At 39.9% G+C, this 19329-nt stretch overlaps 1 protein-coding gene across 4 annotated transcripts in view; it reads right to left on the bottom strand.

Moving 5' to 3' along the window:
* The window catches only part of LOC150075997 (FERM, ARHGEF and pleckstrin domain-containing protein 2-like), a 582027-nt gene that overhangs the window by 12100 nt on the left and 550598 nt on the right, over positions 1 to 19329 (bottom strand). The gene's annotated exons all lie outside the window — the stretch shown is intronic.

Genomic DNA, 19329 nt, shown 5'->3' on the forward strand with positions numbered 1-19329 from the left:
TTGTTCTGTGTGCTCTTACAGGCTGAAGCATATTCAAACCTTCCGTGAAATTCTATACTTGTAACAGACGGCTGTTCAAACAAGTTCACACCTGACTATGTATATATAAAGTGCTTTAGCATCATAATACACAGCCATTTCTGAATAAACAGAAAATTTTAAGGCGGCATCATTTTAGGTTATATCTCATATTGTGAATACCTTCACAACGAGTTGCCAAGATATTGCACTACTTTGAATAAGTAACGCTTCACCTAAGGAGAAGACTAATGTTACTTATTTTCAGATAGGTACCACCACCCAGACAGCACCGTTTCAGGACTATTTGGCCCCTCTTCAGTGAGTGGGTAAGTACCCAAGTAATGCAATGATGGCAAAAACAGTTATGAAGTATAACTCCACAATATGAGAGATGCCTGATGGTATTTATGATGCTAAAGCACTTTATATATACATAGTCCAAATTTGTTCGCAGCTTGAGGCTCTAGCCCTAAATGCGCCTTAGTATAAATACATCATACACCATCAGGCATCTCTCATATTGTGGAGTTATACTTCATAACTGTTTTTGCCATCATTGCATCACTTGGGTACTTACCCACTCACTGAAGAAGGGCCAAATAGTCCTGAAACGGTGCTGTTTGGGTGGTGGTACCTATCTGAAAATAAGTAACATTAGTCTTCTCCTTAGGTGAAGCGTTACTTATTCGAAGTAGTGCAATATCATGGCAACTCGTTGTGAAGGTATTCACAATATGAGATATAACCTAAAATGATGCCGCCTTAAAATTTTCTGTTTATTCAGAAATGGCTGTGTATTATGATGCTAAAGCACTTTATATATACATAGTCCAAATTTGTTCGCAGCTTGAGGCTCTAGCCCTAAATGCGCCTTAGTTCACACCTGACATAATATTGCTTACTTCCACAGAGTAGACTGTTCTCTCAGTTACGCGCCAGACTTGACTTGGTCATTATTGTTTGTAATCCTTTTAAGTGCTGTGTATATTTTTTAAATGTTTCTGTGCATTTACAACCTAAGATGTCTCGTAAATGTACCAATTATCCTAATAGTTTTTGTTATATATGTGGGAAGCTAATTGTTAATCACAGAGATGAAACTTCACTCCTCTAATTAAAAAAGCTTACAAACTTTATTTCAAATGTCAAGTGGGCAAACAAGATAAGTCTTTGGGCTCCTCATTTCTGCTCTATCAGTTGTGTTAAATTACTTAATGATTAAATGGATCTCATTGTCATGTGCTTTGCAGTTCTACAGATTTTTATTCTTGTTTAACAAACATTTCAGGGATTATTTCTAAATCTAAACATACTGTAAAATATCCAAATATACCATCAGCTGTAAGACCTGTTTACGGGCGGAACCATCACCTCTCCTACCCACTAGGGAGGGGTGGAAAAGGTGAGCCAGGCAAGGGAGCTGGCTCAGGTCGCCAATAGGACGCTGTGTGCAGAGACAGCGATTTGTCCATGTGGCATTTAGTATAGACCAGTAGGATTGATTCTCCTCCAGGATTTAAGTTCGGGTTCTCTGATGTCCATGCGGGTCAAGTTTGGCTGCCTATTTGGAGGTTTTGTACCAATTTATGTAAAGTGCAAAGTGTATATGGGGGAGGTTCTCCACCATACTCTTCCTGTGACATGTGTTCTGTTGGTTATAATTGGTGATGAGTTGGGATATTTTATGGTCCTAATCCAGTAGTCTGGTATTGATGGAATTCTAAGTTTGCACTTGATTATGGAGCTTTCAGGTTCGGGGTGCGTGGAGTACTACATTTTGTAGGCAGTGGAAGGGTTAGTCGTCTAGCGTGTAGGCTCTGAGCAAATTCAGTTAAGGCTTTGTAGGTTGACCCATCCTCCAGCAGGTAGTGCTCCTGGTCTTTAAGGTTGCAACGCATTTGTGTGATCAGCTGGGCACGTAGGGCGTCATACAGTTCACACTCACGCATCTGGTGTTCCCAGGTCTCAGGGGAGACACAGGCACATACAGGTTGTTTGTGATTCCAAGAAGATGAAACTTGTGACGGATCGCTCCGTGTCCTGTAAGGAGGTAGGTGACATGCAGTCCGGGGCAAAACCATGTGGGAAATTTTGGGTACACTTTCTTCAGATTTGGAAGGAACTTTCGCGTGACTACCCCCTTGTCAGAGTTTGTCCAGCGCTGTTGCCAGATTGATCGTGGGTAGATTTGAAGCGTGTTCTTCTCGGCTTTCTGATTGCTTGTCGGATCTGTTGTGTAGTCCAGGTATGTTGTAACCTTTCCCCATCGAAGCTGCTGCAGCATGCCTGTGCAGGTCACCTCGAGGTCGAGAGCCCCTGTAATCACTTGCAGTGCATGGGTCGACACATTGCATGCTCGGGTGAGGGTCAATAAGATGGGTCTATGTATAATATCGAGTAGTCGGCGATTTACCACGGTTAAGGCCTTGGGGTACCATGAGCCAGAAGTGTATGTAATTGCTGCTTTATAGAGGATCGCCAGGGTGTGCCTTTTCAGTCCTCAGTCTCAGCGTGTAACTCTGGCGAGCATGGCTGCATAATTTTTGATCTTATTCTGTATGTACTTTAGGTATGAATGACCTAAAGTACAGGAGTGAATGACCGGTTCCAATCCAGGATAACTCCCAAGTATTTCAGTTCAGTAACTAGCTTGATAGTTCTGTCATGGATTCTAATCTGTGGTGGTCTGGTTGGGGTTAGGTAACCCTTCAATAGGATGGATCGAGTTTTGGTGGGCGAAATTGTGAGACGTTGCCTTTCCATCCATTCTCGGAGTTTGGTTAGCACTGTGTTTGCACAGATTTCCATTTGGGCTTTTGAGGCTGCGGTTAGGACCAAGGAAAGGTCATCGGCGTATGGCAGTGCTTATACATCCCCTAGGTCGAGGTGGAGAAATTGTTATCAAAGCTGAGCAGAGAGGCTACTGACCCAAGGGTTATAGGCCAATTTCCTTATTGTCTAATATAGCAAAAATTTATAAAAGATTATTATTACGCAGGTTGGCTGATTGGTTATTTCAAAAACCAATTTCAGTATGGTTTTAAAAAAAAAGGTGTTCAGCTGAGGATGCTATAAAGGATTAAGTAGATTATGTTAATCAGTCATCTAGCAAGTATGTTCTCGTGCTATACATCGATTTTGAGGGCACCTTCGATAGTGTGTGACAACAGAGCATACTTTGTTCCTTAAGAAAAGTAGAATGCCCAGATCTTTTGTATAGAGCAATGGCCAGTTATCTCACTGGTAGAAAAATAGTAATCAGGTCTCAGCATATGGTTTTTTTGTAAACTTGTTAGTTGTGGGTGTCCACAGGGCTCTGTTCTGGGTCCCATTTTTTGGAAAGTTGTGCTGAATTTATGGTTGCAGAAGACAATTATTAATTGTCATAGAATTGCATATGCTGATGATCTGGTGGTCTGTGTTCCTGGTAGGACCAGGAGAAAATTAGAAGAGATTGCTTCGCAGGTCGTGAAAGTTTATTTGGTGGTCTGAAGATGTTGGAAACAGTCACGATGTTGGTTAAAGGCAAACTAGATATTGAAAGACCTCCTGTAGTAAAATTGGATGGTAAACACATCTTTATGGTTACTTCTACTAAACATTTGGGTTTAGTTATTGATAATCAGTTGACTTTTATGTTGCAGTTACAATATTTAAGCAAAAACATTAAAAAATTTTCCTCTGCCATTGTTTGAATTGCAAGAACTGATTGTGGTTTAAGAAAGAGGGCCTTCGTACTTTATCACAAGGCTGTCTTTCTACCCATAGCAGTATATGGTGCTAATGTACACAAAAATCTTGAATGTAAAATTCAACAGAAACTTTTGTATTATACAGAGAAAAATAATACTTTCATTATTCAGGTTTTGTAGAACAGTTTTGTTTGTTATTTGATTTTTAGGAGCATTAGCAACTAAGGCCATATTGCTCCGGGGATATGCGGTGGTCATTCCCTGACCTTTCCGCATCCTCCGTACAGTCTGTCCTCGTATAGCACGATAGTTGCGTTCCTAGAAATCCTCGTGCAATGCAAAATCGTGCAATATAAACAACAGGCCCTATGGGAAAAGTGGGGGTAGGTGCCGACCACCCAAGATTGAACACACATTTGGAACCAAAACATTACCAAACACAATAAATAATTGGGTAATTTTAATCGTTATAAAATACTTACGTATTTTATAACGATTAAAATACGTAATAAAAATATTATATTATAATTAAGTATTTTTAGTATTTTTTAATACTAAAAAAGTATTTTACGAATAAAATACGTATTTTATTCGTAAAAAATTATATTAAATAAAATAGTCGTAATAAAATACTTACGTATTTTATAATACGTAAGTATAAATTATAATACGTAAGTCGTAATAAAATATTGCTAAGGCTTTTGCTTCTATCGTAAGCAAACTTGCTTTTTGTTTGATTTTCTATCCAAAGAGATGACAGCCATTCCATCTCTTCCAATTTCTTTGTGTCTTAATCTAATGGATTTTAATTACACTTTGAGTTGTTTCCGCTATGAAAGTTGTTTTTATTTTCTCTGCATTCTTTGTAATTCTCCGCGTTGCCTCATTTAGGTCTGTAGCACGTGCAATATCACATGGTCTTTCATTTCGCTCAAAGCGTTTCACAATTTCATATTTTTTCTCTATTGACAGAAGCGGACTGGCCATAAGCCTTACGGGGGAAACCACGGTGGGCCGGAGGCCGGTGTGATTTTGGCCATAAACCGTAGTATGAGGCCACTATAAGTTTTCCCGGGTAAGAATTTTTGACCCAGTCCGCCTCTGTTTATCGTTATTGCTTTTTTTTTTTTCTCTCTGAATCTGCAGTGTCTTAGCCAGGACGCTTCCTTTTCACACCTTTTAAGTATTTTACTAATTTTCAGGGAATAAAGCACAATTACAAAACGAGGAGGCACGCTTGATACACATAAACAAAGCTGCACCCGTGTAGCAACTGAATAAACAACACCGTAAAGGCCGAGATACACTATTAACACCCCACATTTTACTAAAGCACATTTCTGGGGGTTACTACCATAAAACAATAAAAACAATTTCCAGTTTCGTTTCTGCTAGTGGAACCTGTTATAAACTGGTAGTAAACTCCATCTAATTGCATTTGCGATTATATCGATAGCTGGAATTGTGTTGGTTTTTACGTTATTATGTGTTTCCCCTTCACTGATATAAAAAACATAAATACATTTTCAGAATCTTCTTCATTCCTATCGTGTTGCGTTCGGTTGGGGTGATTCCGCGTTCGACTGCCATTTCTTGTAAACACAAAGGCGAATCGTGCATAAGCGAATTCGGTTTGTGTTATATAAGATAACGTTCCCCTATTTATAAATCGTGTATGATCGAATTCGTGTAATGCAAACACGTGTTATACGAGGACCGACTGTATTTGGTGAGTGCGGGCTCAAACCCCGGTCTAATCAAGAAGCGTGTGCTATGCACTGCTGCTCCTGCCCACCTGGCTATGGAGGCGCCTTGTAGAACAGTGTCCACTAATGCGATCCAAGTTCTGTCATGCTTCCAGCCTCTTGATTTGTATTTGGCTTATAGAGCCTTTTGTTATTATTTAAGGAAGGGTATTTCTTTAGATTTTATGGGATTAAAAAGTGATGTTACAATTGAACATGGTAAGGCTAAAAAGAAACTTATGAATCAGTTGATGGAAATCTGGCAGAGAAGATGGGAAATAAGTGATACAGGAGTGGTTACCAGGTTCTTCATACCAAGGGTATCATTTGCCTTGGATAAAAAGAATAATGTATGGTTTTATCCGGAGATGAAACTTCTATTTTAAAATTATGTTATTTTGGGTTAGCGGCAGATTCAAACTGCCTCTATTTGCGTGAAGAGTCTTGGTCTCATATTATATGACTGTTTAATTTATGAACAATATTGGATGCAGCTAAAACAGGTAATTCATGAATTGGGTTTGGGCAATGAGTACCTCTACCCTCAAAGCAGAGAAAAGTTTAATACCTTGCAGGAATTTGCAAAGTTTGTCTTTACAAAGTTTAGACAGATGTCTATGCTGGTCATGTCTGCTTAGCAAGTCTTACTATACTTTTTTTTTTTTTTTGATTTTAGCTGGCACTCGGATCAAGGTTTTCATTATTATTATTATTGTTGCTCTTATATTATTTCTCCCTGATTGGGGGTTCCACCTCGTGACGGGTATTACTACCAAAGTACACAGGGTGAATGTTGTTATGTCTGGTGTTACTGTTGGTCAAGGAACTCTCCGACTATCCTACATACAGGTGTTCAGGATTGCTACTTTCTGGAGTTCCTTGTAGGTGTTCACTGGAAGACCTATTGCTGCTAGGCTGTTATGTAGGGTCTTTGGCACCATACCTGTGGTTGACGTTGTTGTTGTTGAATGGTTTTTAGGAGCATTAGCAACTAAGGCCATATTGTTCCGTGAATATGCGGTGGTCATTCCCTGACCTTTCCGCATCATCCGTATTTGGTGGTGACGGGCTCGAACCCCAGTCTAATCAAGAAGCGTGTGCTATGTACTGCTGCTCCTTCCCACCTGGCTGCGGAGGCGCCTCTGTGGTTGACACGATGATTGGGATGGTCATTATTTGTTGCATATGCCACATCTCTCTAATCTCCTGTCTCAGGTTCGTGTACTTCCTGATTTTTTTCCCCATGGGTTTTCTGCAGGTTGCCAGTGTTGGGTACTGCTACGTCAACCAGATAGATAGCCTTTTCCTTCTTGTACACAAGGGTTAGGTCCGGTCTGTTGTGCAGGATTGTCCTATCTGTTATTATGGCGCAGTCCCAGTACAGCTTGTGGGTTGGGGTCTCTAGTACTGCCTGGGGTTCGTATTTGTAGTACAGTACACTTTCTTCGACCAACTGGTATTTCCTTGCTAGCTTCTGATATATTATCCTGGCTACCTGGTCGTGTCTATGAGTGTACTCAGTCTGGGTGATCACCTTGCACCCCGCAGTGATGTGTTAGATCGTTTCTAAGGCCAGGTGGCATTGTTGACATGTGTCATCGGACACTCCGAGTTCCTTGGCGATGTGTTTTCTATAGTTCCTGGTGTTGATTACCTTGTCTTGGATGGCGAGCATGACTCCTTCAGTCTCAGGGAAGAGCGTCTCGCTCGTGAGCCATGCATTGGAAGCAATTTTATCTATGTGATCTTGATGGAGATCATTGCAGTGTCTGCCACAGAGTGTCTTCTCTGCCCATCTTTCTAGCTTCATTTGTACCTCCTGATTGGGGGGGGGACTCCTCGCTTAGGTTGAGTGGGGTATACCGCTTGTCTATCTTCCTTATGGCCTGGTGGAGTGCTGCTGTGTGTTTCTGGAAGTAATCCTTCAGGTTAACTATCGTTGTTTCTGTTGCTCAATGAGGTCTATCAGGCACCTTCCTCTTTCTTCCCGGGCAATGGTTTAATAAATGGTTTATTTATTTATTTTATTTTATTTATTTTTTTTTGGTGGCATTCAGGTTGGTTTTTTTTTTTTTTTTGTTCTCTCACCTGAGTGTGGGATTAAATTATTATTATTATTATTTTTTTTTGCTGGCTTCCAGATTGGGCCACCTGGGAGTGGGAAGGCTAGCACCCACCAGGCTTGCACTTCTTCTGGTGGGTGCGGTATAGTGTGCTAGTCACACAGACAGAACAGTAGATTCGGACCCGGCTCCTTGTGACAGAATCAGGCACCAGGGAGCATTTTCCCATTTGGTGACTACTCCCTGGTGGCGAAGAGGCCTGACTAACAAGTACAACATATTACCCTTTACTAACATTCTTTCATTTCACACTTTTCAGCCCCTTGTAGAAGTTTCACATCAATTAAAGAGACACAGGTGGAGATGGGTGGAAGCCTAGGAGCCACCATCGACATGAATATACATATGCAGTATATTACCTGCTTAATCTGTACACAAGCATCCTCTGTAGTGTCTTTCCCAACACTGAAAGGAGTACTATAGGACCTAGGATCCACTGCATTTTTGTCCCTATGTTTCAAGAGAATTCTTAGATATGCTGTCTTCCAACAATCTGGGAAGATACCTTCATTTAAACATGCATTACAGTGAAACTTCTCCTAACGGACACCTCTCGTTAACGGACATCTCTCTACAACGGACATTTTCAAATTCCCCAACTCACCTCCATTGGTTTTAACGTGTTTTCAGCTTCTGTCTAGCGGACATTCTCTGCAACGGATGCGGACAGGCAATCTGCACTGTTTCGTTTAGATTAGCACTTAATTTGATCTCCCCATAACGGACTGCGTGAGAGCTCACCGCCCTTTTTCTAGGAACTTTTCTTCCACATATTGCCTCAATCTATTTTCTATTTCCGATTCTCTGAATTTCATCAAGGTTTACGTCGCGGTTGTAAACCCTTTTTCAAGAATTTTTAAGGCACGTGTAAAACTTCTGATGAATTCGGTGTGTGCAGGGGGCGGGGTGAATTTGGTCGGCCTTTCGTCTTTTGAGTTTCAGTTTTCAGTTTTGTTCAGTGTCTTCTCGTAAACATTTAACTTTAAAAGATAAAGTCGAACTCATTAATGTGTATGATCGGCAAAAAAATAGTGTTTGCAATCTCGCTGCAAAATTTAAAATCGGGAAGACGCAGGTAAGCGACATCCTAAAGAAAAAAAATGAACTGCTCAAACAATTTTGGCAACATGGAAACGATCACGTTCAAAAATCATTTCCGAAAACTGTTGGACTTCAAATTGACAATGTTACGTATGAGTGGTTTTGTCGCGCACGTGCTAAAAAAATTCCCATTAATGGGCCTATTATTAGGGAAAAGGCTTTGGAGGTTGCAAAATCTATGGGAGTAAATGAGTTCAAAGCTTCTGTGGGATGGCCAGACAAGTTCAAAACTCGGCATAAAATTTCTTGGAAAACCGTAAGTGGCGAAGGTGGATCTGTTGATACTGGGGTTGTAACAGAGTGGACCGTCAAATTGGAAGAGTTATGTTGTGATTTTGAAGCTAAGGATATTTACAACTGTGACGAAACAGGGTTGGTTTTTAAAGCTCTTCCTGAAAAAACAATGAGTCTAAAAAAACGAAAAGTGCCAGGGCGGAAAAATTTCTAAGGAACGCTTGACTGTACTATTGTGTACAAATATGCTGGGAGACTTTGAACAACCTCTTGTTATAGGAAAACCACAAAATCCTCGTTGTTTCAAGGGCATAAAGTTGAATCTTTTGAATGTTGACTGGAAGTCTAATAAAAAAGCGTGGATGACACAAGATATCATGAGCGAATGGATAAGTCACTTTAACCAAAACATGATTCGTCAAAACAGAAAAATTATTCTTTTCATGGATAATGCTGCATCTCACCAGCACATTGAATTGTCCAACATTCAAATCGTTTTTCTTCCACCAAACACATCTGCAGAGTGTCAGCCCTTGGATCAAGGGATAATAAAAAATTTTAAACTTCACTACAGAAAACGTGTTTTAAGACATCTCATTGCAAACATGAACGATGTAACATGTGTGAGTGACCTTGCAAAGAAAATCAGCATCCTAGATGCCATTCAATGGATTTCCTCTTCAGTAAACGCAATTAGAAAACAAACTGTCGTGTAAAGTCTGGCTTCTCAAACGCAAAAATTGAAATTGTGAACAGCAATGTGGAGCACCAAGAAGAACAAGAACTTCAACATCTATTGATAATGTACGATTCTTCAGCTACAAAGATATAGACTCGAACCTCACTATAGAAGATGGTGCTCTAGATATCAACGCCATTATCATCGATATTTTTCAAGAAGTTCCTCATGAGGATGAAGAAATGGAAGGAGGTCATTCTGTCGAAGAACATATTAACGACGAACCACCGATGAAAATAGAAGCGCTCATACAAATCAATCGTTTAAAAATGTTTTTCGCCGCTGAAGAAGATACTGAAGGACTTTCGATGGTTTCTTCACAAACAAATGTTGAAAACAAAATTATCAGCCGGAAGAAGGTGCAGAAGAAAATAAGTGATTACTGTATGTATTTTTCTTAAGATAAACTCATAATATGCATAGCACAATTGTATGTATATTATTTACGAAAAATATTGTGCAAAATCTGTATATAATTTAATTTAATTTTACATTAAACGCTTAACGATTTTTCTTTATCTCTTGTGTATGTAATTGTATATTATTTACAAAAATATTTTTCAAAATCTGTATATATTTTAATTTAATTTTACATTAAATGTTTAACGATTTTTCTTTCTTTCTTTTTTTTTTCTCCCTCAGACTTCTTGTTAGCGGACACTTCTCTCTAACGGACAGATTTTCATTCCCCATGGCTGTCCGTTAAAGGGAAGTTTCACTGTATATGTTGACAACAGCAACAAAGCATGGTTCTTGGCAAAATGTGTCACTGCTTCGACAAATATTTCATCTCTGCTGAAAGCCTTCTGATTTTTCACTTGTTTTAGAGCAACATTCAACTCCTCCTCAATTTCTTGGTTTTCATAACATTTATTTTCCACCCTGATACAGGCCTGGCTTGGAGTGTCCTCTTGCTCATTATCAGGAGGGAACATAGAGCTCAAAATTTCATGTGACTCTTCCCATGATGTGGTCTCATGATCTGCTGATCGAATCGAGAAGGTAACAGACTATCCTGAGTCGCTTCATAATAATCTTATAGGGAAGACCCCAAGGACCTATTCTCCTAGATCGCACAAAGTCCTTCCAAGACTTTTTCTTTGCTCGTCTGATCACATTGACATACTGGTTTTTGAGATTCTTGTAACCTCTCTCTCACAGGCCACTGAGAGAGAGGCCTGATCTGCAGCATCTAGCCCTCTGCCATCCCCATCTAGAGCCATTTGCCTGCCTTTGCAGACATCTGAGTTCCTCACTCCACCAGGCACCAATTGGGCTAATTTATGTCTTCTGGACATTGACCAACACAAGACCCCTCTAAGAACTCTTGTCAAATAGTTTGCCTTAAAATTAGCTCCATTATTAGCAAATGCACTTCCCCCTTCCTGCAATCATTCGTTGATACATGCCTGAAACTTCTGCTAGTCCACAGATCCCCTCTTACAAGCCTGCCTGGCACTTCCTCCACCGAGCCCAGCGTTTCATGAGTGATTTTGAAGGTAATTATCCGGTGATCACTCGTCATCCACTCTTCCCAAACACACCATTCCTGAACCATATCTATGGCAGAAGCCATACAAACTGTGATATGAATGTTTGACTCAATATTAATGGTAGAAAAGGTGATTGGGTTATGAGGATGATTTGCAACCTCCAAATGATGATGAGTGCCTCTGGCATCTGTATCACAGCTATGCCCCATCACAGAGCTTGCATTAGAGTCCACACCCAGCACAATTCGCTTCCTTGGAAGCTCTCTACATATCTTATCTATGTAGTTTAAGAATAAATTAGAGGCTTCCTAAACTGACATTACAGGCTCACAATACAGATTTGCCCATTCAGGTCCATCACCTCAACACACACACACACACACTGTACGCAAAGGACAATTTTTATATCCGAGTTATTGCTAAGTTGGGGTTGTACAGAACTGCTGCTTGACAATTTTCATGCTGCGCATTCTTATAACTCAATGGGTATCCTTTTACACTCCCATTTACACTGTAGGGCTCTTGCACAAAGAGGAGGTCACAAGCCTTTTCTCGTGTCCTCTGAGCCAGCTGCAAAGCTACCTGATAGGAACACTGACCGCTCACTTGCATTATATTTAGTTTTGCAAGATTTCCACTAATAAACGTACTATTCATTAGTGGGTTTTTTCTTTAGAATTTTGATAAATTTTTTGAACTCTGGGCCATCTTTGGTCAGCATTCCTCTCCTTTCGCTTACAATTTGCACATCTCGGTGCATCATGCCTTCGAGGACAGTCCTTGAAGAGGTGGCCCTCTCCTGTGCAATGCCCGAAAGTCAGCCTGGTTTTAAAATTCCTGAAGACAAGGCTAAAGGCCAAGCACTTGGTCAAGAAAACAATATCAAGAAAACAACCTGTAAGAGTTCCAATGGATGTAAATTTGTCTTCTCCCCACCAAAAAACTTCAATCTTTTTCTGAGACCTCTAGGATCCAGTTTTTAGCTTCTTTATCATAGACCTTGGCAATAGATCTTATCACAGTGTCCTTAAGAAACTGTACTTTGTCCATTCCAATTTCTTTTACGTTTTTGGCATAAAGCTGCTCTAGAAATTCATCTTTCTAGAGCAGCTTTATCAGAAATTCATCAAATTGCTCCAGGGATATGCAGTGGTCATTCCCCGACCTTTCCACATCCTCCGTATTTGGTGGTCACAGGCTCGAATCCCGGTCTAATCAAGAAGCATATGCTACGCACTGCTGCTCCTGCCCACCTGGCTACGGAGGTGCCAGATTCTTCGATGTTGTACACAATGACACAACATCCTTGTTTTTGGAGACCCTCCACCTTCATATCCCTCTTTTGTACCTTCTCACACTACATCACCTTTGCTAGGTCCTCCCTGGAATCCAGCTCCAACACAACTACTTTGTCTCTGATCATTTAGAAGTTTTGATTTTCATGTCCAGAAGTTCAGGTCGTATCATCTTCAACACTTCACTTTTAACATATTTGCTTGTTTTAAACTTGTCGTTATTTGCTTTGATAAAAACGTCTTTCCTTTTCTCTTTGGGGTGCCAGCCCCTCACTCCTCTTTATAACTTCCCTAAATGACTTCTTTACTTGCCTGACTACATATCTTTCCTGTAGTTTTGCTCGGAGCACATTGTTCTCATGTGTACCTTCAGAGCTTTGGACTCCAAAGAATCCCACATTTTAAGGATTGAGTTCATAGCTGCTCCATTTACCTTATTTGACTCGTTGAATAAGAAATCATGGAGTTGTTTTCTAACCTTCTTGATATCTTCAAAGGTCAGAAGCTCTCCCTCCTCCTTCCCTCCACTACCCACTCTAGAGTGCTTTACACCAGCTCTTTGCAAAGTGTCTGTTATCATTTGCACTTCCTGGTCACTAGCTTCCTCCACAGAGGTCTCAGGCTCCTCACTTTCCTCATCCTGCAATCTTTGTAGCCGAACTGCCAGAGGCTGCAGCCTAGGTGGGGGATAGGCCACGTCCTGAAACTGACTAACATCACCTGTCACCTGCCTCCATATCAATGGAATCACTAGGCTACTCCCCTTCAGGATGCACAGCCATGAATAAATATAAAACTCACAAAGATATTAACAATAAATCAGTAAACTCACAACAAAAGTGTGCAACTCTGAGCACACAGACAAAATAGTACAATACTCACAAATAATGTGTACCTCAATGAGTATACTAATAGAATGCCACAACCAACGGTAATAATTCTAAAGATAGATTACGCGAGTCCTTAAAGTGTTCCTGGAAAGAGCGCGGAAATGGTCAACTTCACTTTCCACAAAAGGCCCACACTAGTCATTTGACTGTTAATCAATTGGGCTCTTCTTAGCTGACCAGGCATCACCTGGGCGCCCACCCCCACATGTTCTTAAGCAGCCCTTGAGCAGCTAACCACATGCATTGATCACAGAAAAAAAGAAGAAAAACAAAAGTTGATAGCCCAGTTTCTATCACTTATTGATGAGCACAAAAGAAAGTCACTTTTAAGATCGCTGTGCACCCATGATAGTCTGCTTACTCACGGGCTATCTCAAGCACTCATCATTATCATCAGTATCCTAACACCTACTTGTACCTTCACTTCCTGAGCAATCAACTCATCTGCGCTTTATTTCTCTATCCCCTCAATTTTAATCTTTTGATCCTTAGCCATATCTTCTGTATAATAAATCAAATATTGAGGGTATGTTACTGCCTCCTGCCCCTGGGAGGTAACTCCAAATAACTCCATAACAAACTTCTACAAATTGTGATTCTTGTTCAAGCCAAATTAAAAACTCTAAACATTAAAATTACAATATATTTTTGTATTTTATACTTTTTATACAAATATAAACTCTAAAATCAGTTTAAACTCCAATTCCCGCTAAATCTCAACTCCATAAAAACAAAGAATTTTCATAAATTCATAAGAAATTCTCAGTGTGGTAAAAGTTAATCTTGCTAGTGACTTATCTGGTGATATTACCAGATTGATATTAGTTTTCAAGTTGAATTACTGTTGTTTAGCCATAAACTAGACATTGACATAGGAGGTGTGATCAAAAATGGATGGATACTGTATCTTTAAATTATAATGCAGCGAGTTGTATCATATTCGGTGACTAATCTAGACATAGTATAGTGCTGGGCCCATTGTAGCAACTTGTGAAAATTTATGCATGAATCGCTTGTTTTTCTGCAGCCACCCTGAATTAACATGTGTTGAATAGTAGGTGTTTTATATGTTTCATTGCATAAATTTTGTTTCAAATTAGGGAAAATGCAACAGAAACTCATGAAATGCTAAAACAGCTTTTGGAGAGGTTGTGTGTCATTTGAAAACTTTTCAGTGATTTCAAAAGTTTAGAGGTCACTTGGCTGTCTAAGATGATCCTCACTTTGGCTGCCCATCATTTTCAAAAGCCAATGCTTCACTTGGTTGTGTTCATGATCTGATTAGGAGTGACCAATTTTTAACTATCTGTGAAGTTGTTAGTGAAATACTTATGGAACATGTCAATCAATTTTAACAAAAGATTTGGGAATGCAATACATTTCAGCAGTGATTATTCATGCAATAAGAATTTGCATATAAAGGAACCACTGGGTGACACTGATCACAATGTATTGATGTGGGATTTATTTAAAGATGTAACAACCACCAAGGGTAAAGGGAAGGGCTTTTGCTTTTGTAAAGGTGACTACAGTGGACTCAGATAATATTTAAATTCTATACAGTGGGATCAACTGATGATGTTACCAATGGTGAATTCTAAAAGGGAAGCTTCAGGAAATTAATCTTGGAGGCTACTTGGGCTTTTCATACCTACTAAGAAATACTGTTCAAGGTTCAGGCCTAAAAGGAAGTCAGATGAATTAATGAGGCTCGTGGCAGAGAAGAAATATGCATGGAATGCATATAAATTATCAGGTGACACAGAAGCCTACGATAGATATAAGCTAGTCTGTAATCAAGTCACAAAGGAGATTAGGCAGGTGAAGGAAGTTTATGAGAAATCTTTGGCAAAGGATGCAAAGAAAAACAGCAAAGAGTTCTTTACTTATGTAAACTCTAGAAGGAAGGGGATGAATCGGACTGGTCCACTTAACATAGATGGCTTGACTATTGATGATCATGCTCAGATAGCTAATAAACTGAATGAGTATTTTGCCTCTACATACATACAAACACGAGGAGTTATTCAAGGAAGGGAATGCCAGAAACTTATCAAACTCTAACAGGGAGCTAAGTGACTTTGTAATAACTGAAAGCAAAGTGGAGGAGAAATTATTGAAGTTAAATATAAGGAAGGCACCTGGGGTGGATGGGATCTATCCTGTTGTATTAAAGGCAGCAAAGGAAGTAAGCAAACCCTTAGCCATAATTATGAGAGTTTCCTTAGGACATGAGGTGTGGAAATGTATCCCCAATTCACAAAGGGGGTTCAAGAGGTGACACAAATAACTATAGACCTGTTGGTTTAACTTGTGTTGGCACCTCCATAGCCAGGTGGGCAGGAGCGACAGTGCGTAGCACATGCTTCTTAATTAGACTAGGGTTTGAGCCTGTGACCACCAAATATGGAGGATGCGGAAAGGTCAGGGAATGACCATCGCATATCCTCGGAGCAATATGGCCTTAGTTGCTAATGCTCCTAAAAACCAAATAACAACATTAACTTGTGTTCTGGGGAAAATAATGGAGTCACTGGTTAATGAAGCATTGCAGGATCATCTAGACAAGAGTGCAGTAGTAGTTACAACACAGCATGGGTTTGTTAAAGGGAGGTCTTGTCTGACCAATTTGATTGGATACTATGATGTGGTCACAGAGGAACTGGATGCACAAAATAATTTTGATATCATATACTTGGATTTATGGAAAGCTGTTGATACTGTTGCACATGGAAGACTTCTGTACAAATTTGACCAGTATGGCATTAAGGGCAAGTTGCTACAATGGATAAACTCCATTTATCCATTGTAGCAACTTGTGAGTGGGAGACGACAGAGGGTGGTAATCAATGGACACTGCTCTTCTTGGACTAATGTTATTAGTGGAATTTCCCCAGGGTTCAGTGCTGGGCCCATTGTTGTTTTGTGTATTCATCAATGATATTGATAAGGTATATCACGCTTAATGTCCAAGTTTGCAGATGATAAAAATGTTGGCAGGGTTGTTAATGAGAGTAAAGACAGTATGCTACTGCATCTGGATAAAAATAAGTTGGGTAAATGAGCTGAGAAGTGTCAACTGAAGTTTGACATTTACAAATGCAAAGTACTGCATATGGGCAGCAGTAACCCAAGAGAAACGTACCAACTGTGTGGTACTACACTCAGGGAAGTGGAAAGTGAAAAAGTCCTTGGGGGATAATTGTGTAGTAAGATATAAAGTTTGCTGAGCAGTGCAGACGGGCTGCCAGAGCAGGTCATGGAGTCTTGTCAATGATATATAGGAATTTTGCTAGCAGGGACAAGAAGGTGATTATCCTGTTGTACAAGGCAATGGTCAGGCCACACCTTGAATACTGTGTACAGGTCTGGAGTCCTCATTTTAGGAAGGATATAGAGTTGCTAGAATGAGTAGAAAGAAGGGCAACAAGATTGGTGAGGGAATCAAAGGGGTGCTCTTACCAAGATAGGCTTAAGTTCTGCAAATTGCTGCACCTGGAGACTAGGCACATGTGAGGTGATCCGATTGAGGTGTATAGGGCCTTGAATGGGTTGAGCATGCTGAATTCTGACGGGATTCTTCCTCTTGCTCAGATTAAGAATCTGAGGTTGCATATATTCAAACCGAGGAAAGACAGTTTTAGAATAGATGTGTGGAAATTTGCCTTTAGCCAGCAGGTAGTTAATTGCTGGAACAGACTTCCATCTCTTGTTGTGGAAGTTGATAGCTTAAATAAATTTAAGGCTGAGCTGGACAAGCATTTGGAATGAATAGACGAGTGAAATGAAAGGGTTTTTTTTTGGCTGATGCTGCATAAGCTTGCTTTCTTGCATCGTATGCCTCTGCTAATGCTAATTTCAGTCAAGTTTGTGCCTCATATGCTCCCTGATGTTCACAGAGGGTGGCATGTTCTTGAATATCGGGATATTTGTTAATAATAGTATGCCACTGCTGCTGTTGTTTTCCCACACTTTGTTTCTTCCATCATGACTGGTGAATTGTGGGTGTAATGCTATGATCCAGAAACAAAGGAGCAGTCCCTTCAATGGAAAACTCCATCTTCTCCAAGGCCCAAACAACAACAACAAAAAAAAAACTATCTAGATCAAATGGAAGGATCATGCTTATCATCTTTTTTGAATGGATCATGCTTATCACTATGAATTTTTCCCAAATGGTCAAACAGTAAGCCAAAAATACTGCAAAATAGTTCTCTGATGACTGTGCAATGCTGTTCAGAGAAAACGTTCAGAAAAGTAAGCCACAAGGAATTGGTGCTTACATCATGACAATGTCTACACATACTTGCCACTCTTCATTCACCATATTCACTAGATTTAGAGCCACATCATTTCTTTTTTGTTTTGTTTCTAAAAGAAGCTTATCACCAATGCTTCATAATTTGGAGAAGCAATTGAATCGGTATATACAGTGTCAAGGAGACTACTTTGAAGAAAATTCACCTGAATAGTTAGTAAATTCATTTTTTATTTATTTATTTATTTTTTTTTATTTGGTAGCTGTTGGCCCATCGGCTTCTGTGGCCATAATGCACCTCCCAAGGTTTTTGCAGTATTTGATCCAAGCCCGAGGCGGGATTTGAACCCGTGACCTTTGGGTTGCTAGGCAGGCACTTTACCCACCCGGCTAGCCCGGTCGGCAGTAAATTCATAATTTCCCAAATATTAGTTCAGTCCCTGAACTTTTTGATCACACCTCATATTATGCTGGAAAATGTAGTATGTCAAAGGGTCCATAATACTAGAGCCATCTGTCTTTAGTAAGTACTTGATCATAAATCCAAGAAAATTCTCAGTGGGTCAAGCTTAATCTTATTAGCATTAGCATTAGCATTAGTAGAGGCATATGATGCAAGAAAGCAAGCTTATTCAGCATCAGCCAAAAAAAAAAAAAAAAAAAAAAGAAGAAAACAACCACTACTCCCATTTCACCCCTCCGTTCGTTCGAAATACCTGTCCAGTTGAGCTTTAAATTTGTTTAGGCTATCAACTTCAACAACAAGTGATGGAAGTCGGTTCCACCAACCAACCACCCGCTGGCCAAAGGCAAATTTCCGCACATCTATCCGACATCTGTCCTTCCTCAATTTGAATTTATGCCCTCTGAGGTGATTATTCTGAGAAAGATGAAGAATCCCATTGGCATTGAGCATGCTCAAACCATTCAAAGCCTTATACACCTCTATCAGATCACCTCGCCGGTGCCTAGTCTCCAGACTCTGTAATTTGCAAAACTTAAGCCTTTCTTCGTAAGAGCAACCCTTTGTTCCATTTACTAATCTTGTTGCCCTTCTCTGTACCCGTTCCAGCAGCTCTACATCCTTCTTGAAATGAGGCCTCCAGACCTGTATACAGTACTCAAGATGTGGCCTAACCATTGCCTTATACAAGGGAATAATCACCTCCTTATCCCTGCTAGAAAAATTCCTGTATATCATTGACAAGACACCATGAGCTACTCTTGCAGCTCGTCTGCACTGCTCAGAGAACTTCATATCTGCCTGCACAATTACCCCCAGGTCCTTTTCATTCTCCACCACTGTCAGTGTAGTACCGCAGAGTTGATACATTGCTCTGGGGTTACTGTTACCCATATGTAGTACTTTACATTTGTCAATGTTAAACTTCATTTGCCACCTCTCAGCCCATCTGTTCAACCTTTCCAGATCCTGTTGCAGCAGCATAGCGTCAGTAGTGTCCTTAACGACCCTGCCAACCTTTGTATCATCTGCAAACTGAGTTATCAGTCCACGTTACTAGATTGATATTAGTGTTCAAGTATACTGTTTTTCAACCAGCCATTATAAATTGTAGTTTTTAATTTCATCTTTAAACAATAATATGGTAATAATTTAATTTTCTCTTCCTTTCTCTTTTCTTTTAAACAATCAGTTATTTTTTATATATAAAATTACTGTTATGGTCACAGGTAGCATAATTTTACTGGGATTAGTAATGATAATATTCCCAGGAAA

This window comes from Mastigoproctus giganteus, chromosome 13 (genome assembly GCF_048544385.1).
Source record: "Mastigoproctus giganteus isolate SK-2022 chromosome 13, ASM4854438v1, whole genome shotgun sequence".
In the NCBI taxonomy this organism is placed as follows: domain Eukaryota; kingdom Metazoa; phylum Arthropoda; class Arachnida; order Uropygi; family Thelyphonidae; genus Mastigoproctus; species Mastigoproctus giganteus.